We start from the raw sequence: 5,981 nt of genomic DNA, 5'->3' as shown, positions 1-5,981 counted from the left end.
CTTCACATACGAGTTCCTCATCTATATCAGAAGCCCCCCTTTTAGCATCAGAGTTCCTCGTCTACATCAAAAGCTCCCCTTCACATCAGAGATCCCAGTTTACAACAGAAGCCCCCCCTTTACATCAGAGTTCCCCTTTAATATCAGAGTTCCCCATCTACATCAGAAGTCCCTCTTTCACATCAGAGTTCCTCATCTACATCAAAAGCCCCCCCCCCCCTTTACATCAGAGTTCCCCATCAATATCAGAGTTCCCCATCTACATCAGAAGTCCCTCTTTCACATCAGAGTTCCTCATCTACATCAAAAGCTCCCCTTCACATCAGAGATCCCAGTTTACAACAGAAGCCCCCTTGACATCTGGGTCCGACCATCACATCAGGAGCCACAGCTGCGGCAGCATGGCAGAGAGCGAGAGGCAAGCTTCTATTTTCTAAATGGATCCCACCATTCCCGAGATCGGCGTCATTCTTTGCCAGGTGCTAACTACCAGCCTGTACCATGACATGACAATGTGTGAAGACTTTGAGGCACCCCTGGGGAAGCCAGAAGGCACCCTGGTATACAGTCTGAGGTAGATACACTCCTGATTTAGAACCTATTAGGGATCATTCACCTCAGCTGATCTACAGTGAGCATCATAGGCCAGACACAAGGACAATGAACACTAGAGATGCACCAATACCGGTTTTTCGGTATCTAGTAGCCATATTTCTTTTTTTGGTGCTCGCCGCTACCGAAACTCCCAATAAGGAAACCAAGCTGCCGGCTTCCGGATTAGCCGGGAAGCCGTCTCCAGCTAACGAGGAAGCATGGAGCTGGCTTTCTTGCCAATCAGGAAGCCGGGGGGGCAGGTAATAACACGGTGCCTGGCTCCCTGATTTGCTGGGAAGCCGTCTCCTTGCTTCCTCGTTACCGGGTGACAAGGGAGCATGGAGCTGGCTTTCTTGCCAATTCGGAAGCTGGGGGGGGCAGGTATTGACACGGTGCCTGGCTCCCTGATTGGCTGGGAAGCCGTCTCCTTGCTTCCTCGTTACCAGGTTACAAGGGAGCATGGAGCCGGCTTTCTTGCCAATTAGGAAGCGCCTGGCTTCCTGTTTGGCCAGGAAGCCAGCTATGCTCCCTGGTGACGAGGGAACATGGAGCCGGCTTCTCCGCCAATCAGGAAGTTCCGGTATCGGGATAGGCATCAAGAGCATTTGGACAAGTACTAGTATCGGTGCATCCCTAGTGAAAACGATGGCTTCTCAACAAGCCGCGTCCACACCATTCACGTGCGCCGGCTCGCGCTACATCAGGTCCTCATCCACACCTCGGGGGGTTTTGTAACTCGAACCCCTTCAGCTCTCCAAGAGAAACCCCAATGTTTTTAATGGTCGCTGTTCGCATCCGAGCGTTCTGTCCCTTGTAGCAAAACGTCTGGAACACGGAAAAAAAATAAGTACACAAGCTTGTTTTGGGGTGAAGTCCATTGATTGAGCCCCAATAGACGAGCCGGAAAATAATTCAAAGGAAGTTGGAGAAGCCTTCAAATCGCACTCCTGGCGGTTAGGTCCCTATTGTATGGTGGGTGCAGCGGTGACAAGATACACAGAGGCGGGACACCGGCAATCCGACATCACCAACAATGCGTCTTTATTGGCACATCTGCGGGTAATCACATAACAGCGACGTTTCAGGGGGTCAAGCGGGATCCCCTTCATCAGGCAAAACCCATGCAAACCTATAGCAGTTGCCACGGCAACCATTCAGCTTCTACCTTTCCATTAAAAGCTTAGCTCTAGTTTTGGCAAATTCGCCTCCAAGAATCCGATCCAATGCTAAAAAAAAAAAAAAAGCCAAACAACGCTCCGCTCAGGTGTGAATGTTGCATTAAATGCGTCATATTCATATTTACGCGGCACAACGTTAAATTGAGTTATTTTTGTCATTTTAAATAAAGTTTTTTTTAAAATAATGTGATACAATGTAACACATGAAGGCAATACACACATGCGGTATGCCCCACCGCGGGGTATAATTATAATACATTGTGTGAGGTAAATAAAGCTTCATATAGATGAGGGAACCCCATCCCCCACCCTGACACCGGCCCAGGCCCCACCATGCAGATATAACATACTAATAATGATAAGTCATATACTGTGAGGTATATGGAGGAGGGATGGAGGCCTCAGGCCGGGCCCCCTCACATATACATATATATCTGAGGTAAAGGCTGAGGCCCGCACTCCCCCTCTGCAGTCCGCGGTGTTTCCTGAGGCGGCAGACCGCCGGGAATAGCGCGGTGTGGGGGTAGGGCTCGGGGACGGGAGGGACCGGAGGAGCTGCGAGCCGGCACAGCCGAAGGCTGACAGTTACCGTGTGGGCTTTGCGAGTTCTCGTGGTGTTTTGATGGGCGATAATGGCGTCCTTCCTCGCGAGAGAATCCAGGCACTCCCACCGCCTCACCTCTGCCGCCGCCGATCCTGACACACACACTGCGCATGCGCGGGACGGACGGACGGACGCGGTGCTGCTAGCCGCGGGAGCGCCCTCTTTTGGTCAGAGGTGGGGAACTGCACCTTGTGGAGCGCTAGATCCCCGGATCGAGGCGAATGCATAGAGGTGCCGCCAGAGCGCGCCCTCTGCTGGCCAGATTGAGGAAGTGCAGCGTTCCGAATTGAACCATAGGACCGATGAGTTGCAATGAATAAGCACTAACACGGGACGCGCCCTCTGTTGGCCATATGAGGAAGTGCAGGAACCAGAATTGAACTGCTAACGGTATGTGTTACAATGAAGAGCAGCGCCATCTATTGACCGGATGGGGAAGTGCAGTCCCCAGAGTAGAACAGAAGGATTAACGTAGTATAATGCAGAGCGGTGACTAAGTGCGCCCTCTGCTGGCCAGACTGGGAAAGTGCAGGATTCAGGGTTTTACTGCAGGATCAATGTCCCACAAGGCAGAGTAAGTGCCCTCTGCCGGCCACATGAGGGAAGTGCAGGACCCAGGATTTTACTGCAGGATCAATGTCCCACAATGCAGAGTAGTGCCATCTGATGGCCAGATTGGGCAAGTGCACTCTACAGTATAGAACTGAAGGATCAATGTACTGCAATGCCAGAGCGATGACTAAGTGCGCCCTCTGCTGGCCAGACCAGGAAAGTAAAAACTTATCAAATCTATAAACCATCCTATAAAACCATAAACTGTCAAATTAAATCATGTAAAACTTTTAGTGAAGAATAAACATTATAAGGGGGTCACCTTATGTGTTAAATGTCCTTTCCATGTGACAGAGCACGGGCATGACACCAAACACAGCACTGTGGGAAGCAAAGAGGAAGGAAGGTCATTTGTTCCCGCTTACCCGAAGTCCGTGACTCTTGGGCATGGCACCAAACATGGCACTGTGGGAAGTGGGGGGGGAGAGGGAGGTCATATGTTCCCACATCAGGCCTGTGCCTCTTGGCAAGCTGCAATAGTGGGGAAGGGACCAGGGTGGGTTGTTGTTTTTTTAGACTCCTTGAGGGGCATCTATTATAAAAACCATCTGTTACTTTAGGAAGGAGAAAAAGCCAGCTTCAAACCAGGACAGTTCAAATGCTGGAAACTTTATTGTTCCGTACAAACGAGCAGAGTCCTCACCAGGACCTGACACATTTCACCCACACAGCTGAGCTCAGTCATGGAGGATTAAGGCCGATTGTGTGGGTGAAATGCATCAGAGGAGGAGATCTCAGATGGAGACTCTTTGCTTGTTTGTCCAGCAACATAAAGTTGTCCATATTTGAACTTTCCTGGGATGCAACCAAGTTATTTTCTCCTTCCTAGACTCACTTGTTTCATGGGGCGCAGGATGAGCCCCTGCTGGCATTTAGCACCAGGGTCTTTAGGAGAATGATCCAACCTAGGACATGGGAGCACCGCACTTTTATCCAACCTGTAACTTGACAAGTTCACTATAAGGTGACTTTAACCCAACAAAGGGCTAAGGACTCTCTCCCCACCCCTATGTGACAACACGGATCCCCCGCGTTTTCGACGGGGGGGGGGGGGGATTGAGTCAGATGCTTCCTCATATCTTAGGGTTGGGTACCAGTATCTAAAGGGAAGTAAGGGATGATAGGGAAGCACTTGCTGCAGCACCAGTGTTTTCACAGGGGGGGGGATTGAGTCAGATACTTCATATATCTTAGGGTTGGGGGAAGTAAGGGATGAAAGGGAAGCACTTGCTGCAGCATCAGTTGCACATCATTGACCAGCTTTCAGTAGTGACAATGGTGGACCATGGTGGGCTTTTAGGTCCAGCATTAGTACATTTCACTCAGTAACTAAGCCTATAGCAATGTCCCTCTCAGGAGCTGCAGGAATTTAGTGGGCTCTCCGGCTTTCCCTACCTGTGACCTGCCCTGTAGCTGCACCCAAAGAGCTCGCCGATCCACAGATGGCTTCACATTGACAGTCTTCAGATCCCTCAAACCTTTTCTGGCAATTTATTGGCTCGGTTGTAGTTGGGGAAGAAGGTAAGGGGTGCAGGATACCCCAAAAAACACACTTCTTGACCGGCCTTCCTCCTCCTTCAGAGGCGGATCTCTCTGGAGTCACATTCTCTCCCGCTAAAGCTTGGGGTGCAAGGGCCTTCCACCACTACTACCTCTACAGGCAAAGACTGGACCGTTCTGGAGGCAAAGATGACCTCTCTGGAGACCAAGACTGGACCTCTCTGGAGCCACATGCTCTCAAGGTAAAGTTTGGGGGGGCAAGGACCTTCCACCACTACTACCTCTACAGGCAAAGACTGGACCTCTCTGGAGGCACAAACTGGACTTCTCCGAAGGCAAATACTCAATCTCTCTGGAGGCAAAGACTGGACCTCTCTGGTGGCAAAGACTGAACCTCTTGGGAGGCAAGGACCGGACCTCTCTTTGAGGCAAAGACTGGACCTCTCTGGAGGCAAAGACTGGACCTCTCTGGAGGCACAAACTGGACCTCTCCGAAGGCAAATACTCAACCTCTCTGGAGGCCAAGACTGGACCTCTCTGGAGGCAAAGACTGGACCTCTCTGGCGGCAAAGACTGGGCCTCTTGGGAGGCAAGGACCGGACCTCTCTTTGAGGCAAAGACTGGACCTCTCTGGAGGCAAAGACTGCACCTCTCTGGAGGCAAGGACCGGACCTCTCTTTGAGGCAAAGACTGGACCTCTCTGGAGGCAAAGACTGGACCTCTCTGGAGGCAAGGACTGGACCTCTCTGGAAGCAAGGACCGGACCTCTCTGGAGGCAAGGACTGGACCTCTCGGGAAGCAAAGACTGGACCTCTCGGGAAGCAAAGATTGGACCTCTCTGGAGGCAAAGACTGGACCTCTCGGGAAGCAAGGACTGGACCTCTCGGGAGGCAAAGACTGGACCTCTCGGGAGGCAAGGACCGAATGTCTCTGGAGGCAAGGACCGGATGTCTCTGGAGGCCAAGGCCCGGACCTCTTTTGGCATGACCTGCCACCATTACTATGTCTCCAGGCAAAGATTGAACCTCTTTGAAGGCCAAGGCTGCACTTGCTCTGGAGTTACATCATCTCCAGGTAAAGTCTGGGAGGCAATGACTGGGCCCTTATATACTCACTTCCTCACCAGGCAGAGCCCGGGAGGCAAGGGCCCTTCTACAAGGTCTCCCCAAATTTCTATCCGATTCCCCAACCCACATCGCTAGTATAAACCCCCCTCAGTGATTGGCTGGGGCAGAATTAATATTCATAACCCCATACACTGAACCTTCTCACTCTCTCTGCTGCAGAACACTCCCTATTAGCAGACAGGAGCACACAATGTCGTTGGGCTTAGGAGAAACTCAACGAACCCAGATAACACAATCATAGAATGGCATCTTCAATCGGAGGCTTCTCACACAGGTGCTTTGCTTTGTGACAGATTCCCTTTAAAGAAGCCGCCTCTGTCAGTGTGGCAACCTGTCCCTGCTTTGCCCTTTGCATTGGATGTGATT

At 51.4% G+C, this 5,981-nt stretch overlaps 1 protein-coding gene across 1 annotated transcript in view; it reads right to left on the bottom strand.

The window, feature by feature from the left end:
* Positions 1-2,486, bottom strand: part of BANP (BTG3 associated nuclear protein) — a 331,188-nt gene extending 328,702 nt beyond the window's left edge. The window contains exon 1 of the mRNA XM_018560558.1: positions 2,362-2,486. The gene's annotated coding sequence lies outside the window, so the exon portion shown is untranslated. The remainder of the gene's footprint in view (positions 1-2,361) is intronic.
* Positions 2,487-5,981: the final 3,495 nt, after the last annotated feature.

This window comes from Nanorana parkeri, unplaced genomic scaffold (genome assembly GCF_000935625.1).
Source record: "Nanorana parkeri isolate BGI_ZX_2015 unplaced genomic scaffold, ASM93562v1 scaffold465, whole genome shotgun sequence".
In the NCBI taxonomy this organism is placed as follows: domain Eukaryota; kingdom Metazoa; phylum Chordata; class Amphibia; order Anura; family Dicroglossidae; genus Nanorana; species Nanorana parkeri.
Note: the sequence above shows the minus strand (reverse complement) of the source record. Positions and strands in the feature narration are given on the sequence as shown.